The sequence below is a fragment of the Castanea sativa genome, chromosome 12 (genome assembly GCF_040712315.1).
Source record: "Castanea sativa cultivar Marrone di Chiusa Pesio chromosome 12, ASM4071231v1".
Classification (NCBI taxonomy): Eukaryota; Viridiplantae; Streptophyta; class Magnoliopsida; order Fagales; family Fagaceae; genus Castanea; species Castanea sativa.
Window position 1 is genome coordinate 13576604 of NC_134024.1, and position 17281 is coordinate 13593884.

At 35.5% G+C, this 17281-nt stretch overlaps 1 long non-coding RNA gene and 1 pseudogene across 1 annotated transcript; both read right to left on the reverse strand.

Annotated features, from left to right (window-relative positions):
- Positions 1-8797: 8797 nt before the first annotated feature.
- LOC142618269 (uncharacterized) lies at positions 8798-11290 on the reverse strand. The gene is made up of 3 exons (XR_012841228.1): positions 11151-11290; positions 9720-9998; positions 8798-9446 (listed from the first exon to the last, which is right to left on the reverse strand). It is a non-coding gene; the product is annotated as an uncharacterized LOC142618269 (long non-coding RNA).
- A 3803-nt stretch (positions 11291-15093) lies between these two features.
- Positions 15094-16877, reverse strand: LOC142621102 (putative (S)-N-methylcoclaurine 3'-hydroxylase isozyme 2; annotated as a pseudogene).
- Positions 16878-17281: the final 404 nt, after the last annotated feature.

Consider the following 17281-nt stretch of genomic DNA (forward strand, 5'->3'; position numbering starts at 1 on the left):
ATCAGATATGAGTTATATGGTTTCAGTTATGAGGATGAAGTTCAATTGAGCCTACTGTCATTTGATGGCATACTAGTTATACTTTTGGGTAACTTTCTCACATTTCTCTTATGTAGTAGTGTATTTGAGTTAAAGTCTACGAGAGCATGAGTTGTGAATTTTGGTGAAGTTAGAAGCTATTACTTTTTATCAATCATGCCATACGATTGATAATCATTAATTAAGTCTTCAATATAGAATATTTCCTTGCAATTAAAAGTCACCAAACTGTGTTGAAAGCTTCAAACAAGTTCGTCCTTGAAGAAATCTTCTTTCTGGGACTTGTCTAGTTCATATTTATGGTCTAGCCATCTTCCAAAATAAATCAGCATATCAGGCCAATGTAGAAGTCATGATTTTTCTTTCACATTGCTAGAGGAATCGGCTGAAAACATATGGGAGACTGTCAATCTTGAAGCATATTATCTGGCTGGGAGTCCAGTAGGTGCTGTTTTGGCCTTTGTTGTATACTTAAAAGTCCTTTGGACAATTTAGAGACAGCCAGACACAGGGTCTATTGTAAAAGCATTTCTACTTGCTCGAGGAAAAAGTTTCACAAATTGGCAAAAGAGGATTATTAGTTTTAGTACAAAAAAACTTCCCTTTCTACATAGTTGTTGTCTCTCTCTCTCTTACTGCAATTTATTTATGTTCAACTTGATTGTAAATCTTGAATATTCCAGACCTTCTAACTATTTTAGATTAGGATTATTGGTGTCAAATCTATATTTTGTTCAAATTGGTGGCAATTGAAACATCCAGGCTGGCTCAATAACTTTGATGGCCTTAGGCAAAAATTTTAAATAGGACATTTTTTATATTTAAATATTAATTAAATAATATTTATTGAATTTTAAGCGGGGCTTTTTTTTAAATTTTTTTATACAAATGAATTGTTATGATATATATCAAATTATTAATTGGTGTAATAACTTATAATAATTGATAAAATAAAAGTTTGGGTAAAAAAAAAAAAAGTACAAGTAAAAGATACAATGGGTATGTGCGTATACATCATGTGTGGGTGGGTTAGTGTGTGGGGGGCGGTTATGAAACTTTATGCTTAGTTAGACTTTTATTGATGTTTCAGGAGTCAAAAGCTAGGGAGAGGATATTTGGGGGAGATTCTTGTAGTAGACAACATGATACAGTGAGAAATTTGTGTTTGTGCTGAGAATTAAAAAAAAAAAGGTCCTATAATTTCTTGGTCATTCCTTATATCAACTTTATGCCACACTGTAAATAATATTATTATGGTGCAACATAAATGATGATTAAAAGATCTTGTGAGCATTGGTCCCTTTCACGGTAACTTGTAATGAAGCACACGTATTGGTGCTGCGACAGAGGTGCTTTCATATGTAAGCAGTCAGCATTGCAGTAATTGAATTACATGTACACTAGTCACTAGATGTCTAAAAATGATTGTGAACTGCAGCAGTTCAAGTACATTACAATAAATAGCGTATCATTTCAGCAGGTATCAATGCGCCTTTCAATATTCAATTAAGTTAAATATGAATCATGATGGATTGGAACAAATTGTAAAATCCATTTATTTGGCAGAGATCCTCTATTATACAAGGCAATCACTCTTCATCACTTATCAGAACTAAGACAAAAACTTTTACTAGCTTAGACAAACAGTTTCTAATTACCAAAAGAAATAGTATGTGCAGCTCTATGAATTGTAGTTGCCAGTTGTGAAACAACTAACGTTCTTCATGCTTGCAAACATGGCTTCATCTGTAGCACTAGAGATAGCATAAGAATATACAACAGCTGTGTGCATCCACTAGTTGTGAGATCCACTAGTTGCGTGGATAGTTGAGAGAATAAAGTTTGATTTTTCAGTTAAGTCAGCTTATTTTTTTTCATGAATCTACTGATCTATTGGGAGGTGGGGGTGGAGATTAAAGATTAATTCAAAATGGTAAATGTGAACAAGCACCATTGGTGCTTGTTAAGGTTAAAAAAATATAAGTCTCACTTAATAAAAAAATGAATAAATAGGAGAAATGGTATAGAGTTGACTCTAAAGTGTATAAAACTGAGCCTAAAGCGTATAGAGCTAATAAAACAGACATAAAGACAAAATTTCTAACATAAAATTTGGTGTTAATGGACACCTTACTTTCGGTTAACACAACCCATTGAAAATTATTTAAGATTGTGCTTTTGATAATCTTGGTAATGTTGTTCTAGAAACGTTGTTTATATTTTTTGGAAATATGTGTAGGTGAAAAAGTATGTGGAAATGCATGTAATGTTATTTAAACACTGAAAACTGTTGCTCAAAACACTCTACTAAACAGCCCACATCTTGCAAAATCACATTTTACTAAGGAGCACTTCCACTGACGATTCTCAAAAGCATAAAATTTCACCCGAGGAATAGACCCCAACACAAGCGAAATTTCATTTGAATAAACTAAAAAAATATGTTTATAAATAGAACTTCATAACTGGTCACCCACAAGTTATTATATGTTAGAGTTGTTTGTTGGGAATATTACACAAAGTAATAATAAAAGAATAAAGTTAAGACAAAAGAAAAATAGAAAATAGATAACTTAGAGGCACAATATTGTTTTCCTTAGACAATATTTGTCCCCTACACTATTGTTACCAAAGGGTTATTGCGAATTTGTCCTCAGGATACAACCAAGATATTGGGTTCTACAGATAGTACTTTTAAAGAATGATCACAGAATAGTAAGTTAGAGAGAAACGCAAATTTGTCCCCAGGCCATGCAAATGGACCTGGTGGGAGTGGTGGATTTTTAGAGAATTTTAGTCGTAGACCCACGTGATGCGTGAAAATAAATAATTTTGTAATTGTAATATAATGTATAATTTCTTCTCTAAAATTTGTTGAAAATAATTTTGTTCTCCCTAAAAATTAAACAATTTCTAAAATTATTTTTCATCTTTCTATATATCTTTATCAATATATCATTCTATTATTTTTGGTGTATTTAATTGATATTATTCCTATATAAGTAGTCCATATTCTTCGAACTTATGTTATAGCATGTTATGTTTTTCTTTTTCTTTTTTTGGTACAACTAAGCTGTTTAAGTTTTAAATAAATTATTTAAAATTTTCATCATTTTAAAGGAGATTATCATGATAATCAAAACCCATAACAAACTTATAGTCTTATATTGAATATGTATAATTTATTAGCTAAATTTTATTGTAGATAGTTTGTTCTTCCTAAAAATTAAACAATTTCAAAAACTAATTTTCATCACTCTATTTTTACAAATACATAATTTTTTATGTTTTTTTTATTGATATTATCATTCTTTTTTAAAATGGTACATATTCTACTAAATATTGTTATTATGCATTCCTAATTTTTTTGTGCAACTAAAATTTTTAAGTTTTAAAGTTATAATTCAAATTCTCATTCTCTTAAGGAGATTATTATGATAACCAAAACTTATCTTATAATTACAATTGATATTACTCAAATAATTGATAGTAATCTTAACCAAAACTTGTCTTTTTCCGTTCTTAAATAAGTACACTGAATTGGACCAAAGTGAACTAAGACCGAATTAGACCAAATAGGTTGAAGTGGATAGAATGGACCAAATTGGACCGAATAGACCGATGTAGACCAAATTAACCAAAGTGGATTGAATTGGACCGTAATGGACCGAAGTAGACTGATGGACCGAACATGACCAATTTGATATGTTCCCTTTTTTTTTTTTTTTTTTTTTTTTTTTTTAGAACTAAAAATTTTAAGTTTCAAATATATTATTCAAATTTCTCACTTTCTTAAGGAAGATTATCATAATAATCAAAACTCATCACAAAATTACACTTGGTATTTCTCAAATAATTGAAGGCACATTCAAATACATAGTCAAGATTGTGTTTTGATATATATTCAAATTCTCACTTCCAAAATTACCAAGTATTAACTCTAACAAAAATTGAACCAAAACTATAAGAGGGAGAGAGAGAAGATATGATAGGGAACTCAAAAAACACAACACCAAAAAGTACTAACCCCAAATAGAGTTATAAGAAATATAATGATTCATCAACCTAAAGTAGGGTTGTAAAAAAGAATGAAAAACAAAACAATATTAATCAAGAACTTAAAAGGTGAAGCATAAAAATATCCCTTTCCATATAATATTTATTGACATAATTTTGTACATAAGCTTTGTTAGAAATTTGATAAATTTTCTTAGTATCCAAACTTTCTCTCCCTAATATCAAAAGCATGGAAAACATATCCAAAAGCCAAAAAATAAAAATAAATGAAGCAACTATTTTCAGGACCTAAAATACAACAAATCCATGTTTCTAGAGAAAAAAGAGGTTACCTTTAATACATTAAACATTTTCTAAAACTATTTCATCTTTCGATCTTTACCAATATATCATGCTATTATTTTGGGAGCGTTTGATTGGTATTATTCCTTTATGAGGTTGTACATATTCTTCAAAATTATGTTATACTATTTAACTTTCAAATAAATTATCCAAATTCCTCATCCTCTTAAAGGACATCATCGTGATAATAAAAAATCATAACAAAATTGCACTTAATATTACACAAGTATAGGCACACTCAAATTCATAATCAATATTGTGTTTTGATATAATTTCAATTATCACTTTCAAAATAACTAAGTATTAACTCAAACAAAAATCAAATGAAAGCTGTAAGAGGAGATAGACAACTTGTGATAGGAAACTCAAATATACAACACCAATATGTATTAATCCAAAATAGAGTTTTAAAAAAAACAATGATTCATCAACCTAAAGTCGAGTTGTAAGGAAGAATATAAAATTAGGAGAGAGAGAGAGAGAGAGAGAGAGAGAGAGAGAGAGAAAAATAGCATTTTGTGTGTGGGAAAACTATGCACAGGATAAGAGAGTGGATTGCAATTTTATGATAAGAGGATATGAATAAGAAGATCCAAAAATAAAAGGAAGATAAAGAGATAGAGGAAGAGTGATATTAAGGTAGTTAGTAAAGGAGATATGAAGATATAAAAGGAAGGGGAAAGGTTGGAGAATGTGTAAAAATAATTTGAGAAATTAATGATGGGAAGATGATGAGTTGAGAGAGAGAAAAGATGATTGATTATAGTGAATATTGTGTGAAGTGGAATCCCAAAAAAAAAAAAAAAATTGTGACATGGTGATGATGTGGCTTAATTGGAGCATAACAACAATAAATGTTACGCTTAAACTTTTAGAAATAAAACAATATATATAGATATAGATTTGTTTGAAGTAAAGATAGAAGAGAGGTATTAGAAGGAGAAGGAGAAAGAAGAAGATCATGTTATTGTTAGTCTCCCATGTTGGGGATTTCACCAAATCAAGGAGTAATAATAAAATAACAAAATGAACACATCAAGTAAATAGAAATTAGTGATTAACTTGAAGGTACAATTGAATGTTATCCTTAGACAGTATTTGTCCCCATACACAAGTTGCTAAATGATTTTTATAAACTTGTCCCGTGGATACAACCAAGTTTATTGGGTTTTACAAATAGCAATTTTGGAGAATACTCACAAAATTTATTGTGTTTCTTTGTAACTTACTATTTTAGAAAGTTAAACCTCTATTTATACCCATAGAGTTATAACCTATAAAAAAGTACATATGGAGAGTTAAAATGTTTCATAAAACCGTTCACAAGGCTTGAAACTTTTTCAAACGTTCAAAACAATCATCAAAAAATTCTGTAGAAATTCGGTTTTCACGAGCCTCGATCGATCGAATTTTTTTTCGATCGATCAAACAAGAATCGAGTAGACTCCAGGATAATTTCCTTCATTGCTTTGATTGATCGAACAAAAGTTTCGACCGATCAAACATACAGAATTTCGAATTTCACTTAGAAAATTCCACTTTATTCATTTGTAATGATTGCTCTCCAACCATATCATTATTACAACCTATTTTTGTATATAACTATATATACAACATCCCACACTATTACCTTTTGATCCATAGTTTTAGTGAGACACTAAGGCTGTATTGCACTTGTGAACTTGTTATAAGTGACAAAATCTTTTTAAGTTTGTTCGTTGTTGCTCCACATCCACTCGTTTTAGATGAAGCTTTTGAATTATTGATTGCATAGTGACTATGGGGCCAGAGTAAATGTTTCAAAGATCCCCCTCATTTAACAATTGATTATTGCCAAAAATAAATAGTTGTCATGTTTACTTTTGTGGCGCATGAACCAGATCTTGGGGCCTGAAAAAAGTTTCAAAGACTAATTTATATTAGTTGGTATCTAATGACTAATGTTGATTAGTTTAACAGTAAACAAAAAAAAAAAAAAAAAGTCATATGTTGATTAACAACCTATGGTTCCCATTGCAGTATTGCAGTATTTCCATGTTGATAAGGGTAATTTTGGAAAAGTATCAAACTCGTTCGCAAAGGATGAAATCGTCAGGTTCAATGAACTCGTCAGCTATGATGTACATTTAATAAGGAAGATGACGTCTACACACCCAAAGCCGATGACTCTGATCTTGACTCGTCGACTCGTCTTCCAAGTATATGGCATTTTGGAGCTGACGACTTGGACGTCCAAACAAGATGGGAAGCTGACAGGATTAAACTGAAGGGAACAAAGAAGCTCCTGACGGACCAAACATGGCTTTGCTTGGACTCCACGGATGGATATAAATGGAAACATCTTGTGTCCCACGAATAACCCTAATCGAGAAGATCTCTACAAGGAAATAATCCCACAAGATACGCGCATTAGTAAGAATCTTTTCTACAAGGAAAGATTTTCTCTGCCAAGGAATGGGTGTCAACTCTACACTACTATAAAAAACCCCCCAAAGCCCTCACAAACCAAGGTACGCATAATTCACCCCAACTCTTGCACTCTAGAGTTGTGAGAAATTCTCTAACTTGACCGTCGGAGGGTATTTGGTCGGTACCACATTGGTACTCTTCGTAGGGTCTTCATCTTCTTCTATTTGTGTTGTGCAGGTATTGCTTAGAACACGTGAGGACCGTGTAACTTACTAACGATTTTCGGCATCATCGGTTGGCATCGTTTGTGGGAATTAGGAAGTAAGCGATTGGTTAGAAGTTGAAGCCCTGGCCACCATCACAGAGAAGAATGTGTGAAGTTTTCTCTAGAGGAACATCGTCTGTAGATATGGAATCCCTAGAAACTTGGTCTCAAACAACGGGAAGCAGTTCAATAATGACTCTTTCAGGGACTTTCGCTCACAGCTGGGAATTAAAAACCACCACTCTTCCCTCACCCACCCATAAGACAATGAACAGGTTGAGGTTACAAACCGATCCTTGCTTAAAGTCATCAAGGCTCAACTCGAAGGGGCAAAGGGTATATGGCCAGAAGAGTTGCCAAGCGTACTATGGGCATATAAGACAACTGCCAGAACACCTACCGGAGAGACGCCGTTTCGACTAGCATACGGAAGTGAGGTAGTTATCCCAGTTGAGATCGAACTCATAAGCTACAGGGTGGACAATTATGACTAGAGAAAGAACGACGAGGCCATGCGTCTACAGCTCGACCTAGTGGATGAAGTCAGGGCAATAGCTGAGCGAAGGCTAGCACGGTACCAAAACCTCATGGCCAAGTAATACAACTCCAGGGTTAGACACAGAGATTTCCAAGTAGGAGATCTCGTCTTAAGGAAGGTGACGGCTACCACAAGAGACCCTACCCAGGGAAAGCTCGAACCTAATTGGGAAGGGCCCTACAGAGTCACGTCATGGCAAAGGAAAGACACTTATCACTTGGAGGCATTAGACGAGCAGAAGTTACCCCATCCATGGAACGTCGAACATCTCAAGAAGTACTACCGGTAGAAGACAGCATGAAGGGCTCTACTCCTCATTTCCAGTTTATTTTTTATAGTTATCTACAGTACTTTTTAAGCCCAAGGGGCATGTTTTTATTCTTTTTTGGAACAATTTTCTACTTATGCATGCATTTATCACAATAAGATGAGTTATTTAGATATAACCTGTGTATATGTTTGCCTCTACAAAACTGCATTTATAACTAAGTGCACAAGTGGGCGAGTTTATTACTAAGTCCACAAAGTGGGAGAATTTATCACTACTAAGTCCACAAGTGGACGAGTCTGTTACTAAGTCCACAAGTGGACGAGTTTATTACTAAGTCTCCAAAGTGGGCTAATTTATCACTATTAAATCCACAAAGTAGACGAGTTCGTCCAAAGAGGACGCCTTGAAAATTACTAAATCCATAAGTGGATGAATTTATTACTAAATCCACAAGGCGGATGAAATTACAACCATTAAGTCCACAAAGTGAACGAGCTTATCCAATAAGGATGCATTGAAATTATGTCCATAAGTGGACGAGTTTATTACTAAATGGATGAGTTTTGAGGAAATCACGTCCACTTTGTGGACATGTCTGTTAAACCCACAAAGTGGGCGAGTTTATTGGAATCCACATCAAATTCGTTACCTAGTCCAAAAGGACAAGTTCATAAGTAGACGAATGCAACAAAACAGATGTTTTCATCCTACATGTTTACCGAGTCTACTAAGGGACGAATACATCTCAACACATTGATACAAGAATGGATGGACACATGCATATCAGAAAATAAAGACCAACACATATGCCAAAAACGATGGATATAAAATGACGCATCATAAATAAAGTAAAATGTTTACAAACAAAGCCCAAAAAACAGATTGGCATTTAACATCGTCTGGAAAATGGACGGAATACATAGTAAATTATCAAAAAACTAAACTAAAAGGTCTTGGACGCTCTGAGCTAAAGGGTTCTCGTCATCTTTGGAAGGAGGATCTTGGCCGACCTGAATAGAGGGATTTTCAACATCTTGAGCTTTATTGGACGGAGTTAAAGGAGCATCAGGCTTCTCCATAGCAGGCTGAGCAAGAACAACACCATCATTCTTTGGATCCACCGCTCTGACTGGGTGCAGTTGTCGTTCTCCTCAAGGATAATGTCACCAGTTGGAGTAGACGGCAAGGGATCGTCCATGGTGACCTGTAAATTTTTTTTACTTTTTGACAATTCAATCCACATAAATCCTATCAAGTACCAACATCAAGAATCATTATAATAATTCCATTGAATATACTCTCAAAGTAAGTCAGAGCTCTAAGCATTAATTACAAGGATCATTGGCCACAAAAGAATAGAGGTCTGAATAAATAATTACATATCCACAGCTTGTCCCATTAGTGGGAATGCAGTCACAACCACTATAATATACAAATAAATGAGTCAAGCCAATTTTAAGACGTACAACATCAAATAGCTCCATTACAAAAGTTCAGTCTCCATCAGTAGTTAGTCTAACTACTATTCGCTACCAAAAAGCTGTCTCAAAATATTGTTGTTTACTCTGAAAAGTTTATAAAAATAATGAGATGAGACAGAAGCCAGTAAGTAGCATAATTAATGGAGGTGGGGAAAATGCAAGTTTCAACTTCAATAATAATAATATGACAAGAATGATTAAATAATGAAACATAAAGTTTCTCAAAGTAAATAACTTGAAACTATATATTATAATTTGTGAGCACTAACGATATAATTTTCAAAATCATAAAATCTAACATATTGCAGTTTATCACAAATATACCACACTACCACATAGATCGGTCAGGGGATTCACCCATTTACAACTGGCATGATATTGTCCTTTCTGGTATGCAGACTCTTGGCCCCATGGAAAGCAGCCTCACCCATACCCTCAAGGTTTTTCTCTCTCCCCATAGGCAGCATAGAGAATGCGTCAAATAGGACCTCTCTTGCATGTGGTCTCTTGGCCCCATGGACAGCAGCCTCACCCACACACAATCAAAGAACATCTTCCCCATATGGGCAGCAAGAAAGAACGCGTCATCCAAAGTGAAAGGGCATTGACCTGGATTTGATTCCGTTGTCACAGAGACTACAAAAACCAAATCGGGTGATCACCGGGAAATCACACATGGCATGGTGTTAAAACCACATAAAACTCATAGGTTACATATACTTTGATACACATAGTTTTTATCTAGGTAATTTCAGGAAAACCTTAAATAATCTAACTTCCACAAGGTTTGTAAGGTTTTCAACTTCATTCTTGTCAAAAAGATTTTATATCAATTTCCCAATAACAAGACAAGATAAGCATCTTTAATTTTCTAATATATCATAAAATCCATGATTTCCTTATCAAAGATTAATAAAAGATGCTCATTTTTTTATATCAACAATATATGCATTTCCCCAAATGCAATATCAAATATGATGCATTTTCATATATATTACTATATAATAGGGTCACAATACAACACTTTTAAGAAAACATATATCCATATATAATTTTTCAAAATGTGTTTGACCAAAAAACATCATTTATGAAACATGGTTATTTTCCAAAAATATCCCATTAAGAAACTATTTACCTTGCAACCACAAAAGCCTAACTCTCTAAGCTTCAAGAAGATTAGCTAGAATCTAAACAATATCAAGTAAACCTATCACAATAAGTATAGAGCTTGAAATTGTATCTAGCCACAATTTAGGAATTTCCAAATAAACACTTAATTAGGCAAGCCTAGTATTTAACCTCATTAATAATATATACCACTTCCAAAGTTTCTCAACAAATTGATTCACAAGGCATCAACTCCAATTTATAAAGCTAACCCATATAATATCGTCTCCAACATTATGACTAGCTTTCATAAAATTTACCCTACATCATTTAGAGACCCATGAAAGCAAAAATCAATATATCCTCCAAGACAAGAAATTTAGAACTTCAACTAACTCCAAATAAACCCAATGGAAATGGAAAAATTAAATTTACCAACCATCACATGTTATAACTTAAAACCCCTAAATTTTCCACCATACATAAACTTTAAGTAGCCATTTTTAGCACAAATTATATACCCACTCATCAAATAATTCCACCAATAGAAAACCCATACATAAAAACACATAAATATCACTTCCAATGCTCATAAATCACATGGGTATCATTATTAAAGCTTAGATAAAAATAACCTCAAACAAAAGTGTAAAACCCACCAAAAAGATTAGAAATTTTTACCTAAAAAAAAAATGATGAAGATGCTTAGGGGTTCCTAAGTATTTTTCCGGTGATCTTGCCAGAAAAATGATGGTGAGATGGTGTGGTTTGGAGTGGAGGCTAGCGAGTGAGCTTGAGAAATGAGTGTGTTTAAGTGAAGAGAAAAGTAAGAAAAATGAAAGAAAGAAAAGAGAGAGCCGGCCAACAAAGAGAAGAGATAAGAGAAAAAAAGGAGTGGTGGGGAGTGGGGTTAGGTGGGGCACGTGGGAACCCAAAAATATTTGACCTTTTTTTTTTTTTTTTTTTTTTATATATAGGGGCTGATTGGGACGTGACAAAGGGCCTCCTTATATTGTGCCTATTCGTTGGTGAGGGTTTCATTCCGTTTCCTAAGGCGAGTGATCACCCCTTCCTCAGTGACACACCTGTCTTGCAGGGCCTTCATGCGCACCAGGGCCTGAAAATGAATTATAACCGTCAACTAACGAATAAACAAAGGGGTAGGAGAGTTTGAGAAAAACACACCCTTGAAAGGTTGAAGAGACCTGACGTGCCTAGGTCCTCCATCTCCTGTTCAGCACACGGTTCCACGTTTGTCTCTTTGATGATTGACTCAACCATCTCGACGGCATACCCCTTATGCGTAAGAAGGTGACAGGTTCCTTGGCCGACGGGACCGACCTCCATCATTAGACCCTTTCCTGTCCATGGTTGGGTTTATAAGGCAACAACTTCTTTGGCTTCTCACCAATGATGACGCCTGGACCTTTCTTCAAGGGACGGTCATCCTTCCCGTCACTCTTCTGTTTGGGTGTCCCCTTGATGACGCCTTAGGAGCAAACAAGGAGACTCCGTCCTTCTCCTTCTGCTTCTTGTTCATGGCAGCTGCCCTCACCAAGGCTCTTTGCCTTGCTGCCTCCATTTCTGTGAAGGACAAGAAACAGATGTTAGATAGGCAGACGCCGATAAAAACAACTAGAAGAAAGGAACTAAAATACTACTTACGCCGACGGGAGTACGCGTCTAGTCTACAAGCTACAAGCGTCAGCTTAGGACCACCGCAATAAGCGTACAAAGTATCTAAGGTAATTAGGTCCTGGCACCTCTGCTTGTCAAAAGGGATTTCCGAAACCCGATGTATAAAAGCCTCCTACTCATCGGTTATGCGTGGACGAACACTGGTTGAAAAAGAGGAACGACGACGTTAAAAACTTGCAAATAAACATAAAAAGAAGTAAAAGGAAAAACTGACGGCACTAAACATGAATCTTTGACGATGCCCTAAGTATTGTCAAAACCATGAGGCATCTTCACCCACTCTTCCCGATGGCACACCCAATTTGTCCCTTAACCAAAAAAAAATACCTACTCTTCCTATTCCTATTGGAATCGGGCATATCTGACACCAACCTAAGTGTCTTTTGCCTCGTGGCCAAATGGTATATACTCTTGGACGAGGAGATGCGTTGGGGTTTGTAGCACCAAAAGAACTCGTCCACGGTAAGTTGACGATTTCCTCCACTAAGACGACTCCAGATGATTTCGGCCCCTATAAATATCCTCCAAGCATTTGGGGTAATTTGACTGATGAACAGACCAAGGTAGGTGGCCAACTGACAATGTAGTGCTGTCAGAGGCAGCCTCAATCTTGCCGCGAACATGACATGATACATACTAACGTCCACGGTCTTACTAGAGTAGCATTTTTCATACATCCCGGGTAGACGGGTTGGAATGTTATCAGAAATTTGGTAACAGTCCCTCAAACTGTTAAATATTTTGGTCGTCATTGTCGAATAGAAGTCGTTTGTTGTCCAGATCTTGGGGAGTATAAAAGGACGAGTGTGGCTATCACCAGGGCTTCTAGAGCTTCCTTCCTCAAGAGCTCCCTCGTCACCATCACCCTCGCCCCCGTCATCCTTTCCCGTGTCTTCTTCAACCTCTCTTCCCTCATCATTATCGTCGTCACCCTCTACTTCCTCACCTTCCTCTCCAACATGACTCTCCACTTCGTCTCCAGGAGAATGGGCGGATGACTCCCTCTCTAACGACCCTGAGAAGCCCTCCTCAGGCTCATGACCTAACTAGAAAACCTTGTTGTAGCCTGCTCCCTCACAGACTGACGTCTGCTCACTTGTCGCTACTCTAGACATCTATATACCTACAAGCGACAGTGGTATTCTAAGAACCTAATTTGACGGTCTCTTTAAAATTAACTTCTAACTAGGATAACGAAAGCAAAAGATGGAGGGATATGAAAGGAGACTTATGTAGTTAGTAGACGGTTCCTTGAGGATTGACGACTTCAGTAAGCTGACTGAAGCAAGATTGCTAAAAATGACGAACTCTCTCTCTTAGGATCAACAAGGATGAAATAAGAGAAATGAGGGGAGGGGATGAGACATATAGGACGAAAGATGCACGGAAGACAAAGCGACGCATTTGTTCAGAAACAAGGCCAACCAGCCTATGCCACGTTTCCTTAGCATTAAATTATGGTTGCTTGAGGAACCATTAATGAACGCGCCATTTTTTGAACAAATGAAAAGGCACCAATCAAACTCCCTAACTCGTCAGTTGAGGCTAATGAAGTCATGGAGTAGGGGGCAATTGATAAGGGTAATTTTGGAAAAGTATCAAACTCGTTCACAAAGGATGAAACCGTCAGGTTCAGTGAACTTGTCAGCCATACGTACATTTAATAAAGAAGACGACGTCTACACACCCAAAGCCGATGACTCTGATCTTGACCAATCGACTCGTCTTCCAAGCAGACAGCATTTTGGAGCTGACGACTTGGACGTCTAGACAAGATGGGAAGCTAACGGGATTAAACTGACAGGAACAAAGAAGCTCCTAACAGACCCAACATGGCCTTGCTTGGACTCCATGAATGGGTATAAATGGAAACATCTTGTGCCCCACGAATAACCCTAATCAAGAAGATCTCTACAAGGAAATAATTCCATAAGATACGTGCAATAGTAAGAATCTTCTCTACAAGGAAAGATCTTCTCCGCCCAACTCTACATTACTATAAAAACCCCAAAGCCCTCACAAAACAAGATACGCATAATTCACCCCACCTCTGGCACTCTAGAGTTGTGAGAAATTCTCTAACTTGATCGTCGGAGAGTATTTGGCTGGTACCATACCAGTACTCTTCGTAGGGTCTTCTTCTTCTTCTTCTCTTTGTGTTGTGCAGGTCTTGCTTAAAGCACGTGAGGACCGTGTAGCTTACTAACGATTTTTTACATCATCACATGTCGAAATATAAAGAAACCTATACATGATTATCAGTTCATTTTCTTTAACATGTTGAAGTCGACGTTGGTTAAAAAAATTTTCGTTAAGATTGTTCAAATTGGCCCTATTTATAGTTTGTTGGAGTATAGTGTGGTTGGTTGGGTGGTTGAATTCCATATCAGACAACAATAACTAGAATAAGCGATTGATATAATATTAATCGATGAACCCAAACTACTAGGTTTTTGGGTTAAGAAGGTGCTCCAATGTCAGTTAGAGATCTCTATTGCATGTCTTTTATAAATATAGTTTTCATTTAGTTTTTTATTAATATTTCTATATTTTAAAATTATTTTAAATTAATTAAATCTTTATATGATAATATTTTTAAAACTAGCAGTATGCCCTCTAAGTTTGTAATCTCTAATTTATTCAATAAAAAATATTGATAATTTAAAAGGTAGTTTATAGTTTGATGATGGAATATATTGGCCTAGGTGCTTGTTAATAATACTCCTATATCTAACAACTAATAAAACACAAGAAATGATGCACACCTTTTTCATTTAATGGTAATAGCAAAAATAATATAGCACACAAGAAATGGTACACAAAAACCATCTTAATAACTTTTTTTTAAGAGTTTCAATTTATAGCGTTCGCTTCTGATGATAACTCTTTATTAACAAACCAAGATACTAGTTGATTTTTGGTGTAGGCGGAGATTAAACCCAAATCTCTTATTCAATTATCAGTTTAATAACTAATATTACACAACACACAAAAAATGGTACACAAAAACCGTCTTAATTAATAAATAATATTACACAAAGAAATGGTACACAACTATTTTCTTCTTTTAGGAATAAGCTGCAGAGGTTGCTTCTTCTTTAATGTTATGGCAAAATGATCATTCATGTCTAGCTCAGTTGATTTCATACTGCCTGGAAGAAACCAATCAAATGAGTGGACCAATGATGCCAAAATAAGTGGGACTTGCCTAGTAGCCAAAGGTTGTCCAGGGCAACCTCTCCTTCCAGCTCCAAAAGGCGTATAGTCAAAATTAGTTCCCTTAAAATCCAAAGATGAATCAAGAAACCGCTCGGGTTTGAAGCTCAATGGATCATTGAAAACCATAGGATCTCGACCTATTGCCCAAATGTTAACCGAAATAAAGGAGTCTTAATTTAGGAATTTTATAGCCCATTACTTGGCATGTTTGTAAGGCACGATGAAGAATGAGTAGTGGTCCTGGAGGGTATAATCTCAATGTCTCTTTGACACAAGGTTCTAGGTAAGGAAGGTGGGTTAAATGGGATTCTTTCAGAATGTTTGTGCCAATTTCACTTTCAATTTCTTCACAAAGTTTATGCATGACATCTTGGTTTCTCATCAATTCTGCCATTGCCCATTCAGTTACCATGCTACTAGAATCAGTGCCAGCAACAAGTCCTATACATGGAGAGAAACAATAAATTTTTATCAAATAAAAGCTATGGAAATATATATATATATATACTGTACTTTCTAAATTTCATGTACAAAGCAAACTTGGTATTCTGAGAGAGAGAGACAGAGAGAGAGAACCAAAATTAGTTGACTGATTTGATCATCTGTAAAGCCATCTTTAATCATAACATCTAAGAAATCTCTTTGACCTAAAATAATACTTTCTTGTTTCCGTCTTTCTTTGATAATATCCTCCCAAACAGAAATAAAATTTTGAACTATTTTATCACATTTCTTTTGTATACCTTGAATATCCAAAGCTTTTATTATAGGATAGAAAGATGATAAATCTGGGATCATTCCCAACTCTACTACCTCAACTATAAGTTCCCTTAGCTCTTGACCAATACCTTTACCCTCAAAGTCCATGAAGTCCACTGAAAATATTGCATTAGTCAAGATATTAGTATAAGTAACATAGATAGCCTCTCCAAGATTCACTACCTTACCTTCCTTAGAACCCAAGAAATCTACCAACTCCCTCACCTTCTTCTCTCTTATATGATTTTGTGATTCCAATACTTTGGCTGAAAAAAGGTCAGCTTTACAAATAGCCCTTAGGGACCTCCAATAATCGTTGCACTCAGGGGCGGCTGCAAGTGAGAAGTTGTTGAGTTTTGGGTTTATGAGTGGAATAGCGTTTGCTATGAACCGGCCTGACAATTCTCTGTCATGGGTCTTAAGAACTTCTCTTGCTGCTTCTGGAGATGATGCAATGATATTAATTTGGGTGCCAAGCCTTAGAGACATGAGAGGACCATGGACTTTAGTCAAGTTGGCTAGTATGGAATGGAGCTGCCTTCCCATTTGGAAAAAGTTCCCTACAATAGGCCATGCAAATGGACCTGGTGGGAGTGGTGGATTTTTAGAGAAATTTTTTTTGAAGTAAAGATTGAAGAGGGGTATTCGAAGGAGGAGACTGAAGAAGATCAGGTCAGTCTCACTCACTATTGCTTTTAGATCCATAGTTTTGTTGAGACCTGCACTAAAGCTGTATTGTACTTGTGAACTTGTGCTATAACACAAATTTATAGAGTGAGAAAATCATGTTTAAGGGTTTGATTTATTCTAAACCCACATGTTAATTACATATGTTGTAAATAAAGATTCGTTTATGTCTTTTGGACCAGAAGAAAAGTTTCCAAGACTAATTTATATCATATAATTGTTAGTGGTTTAGTTGGGATTTTTTTAATAAAAAAAAAATGTCCGTTTAGTTTAGCGGACCCTGAGTACCTGACCCTCATTATCTAACTTGTTTTTTTGCCCATGCCTGACTTCAATCATAATGTTGATTAGTTTAAAATTAAAGAAGCAAACAAAAATTCATAATGGTGATTAGTAACAACCAATGGACCCGGCCCATAGCACTGATAGCAGTATTATATTGCGGGTTT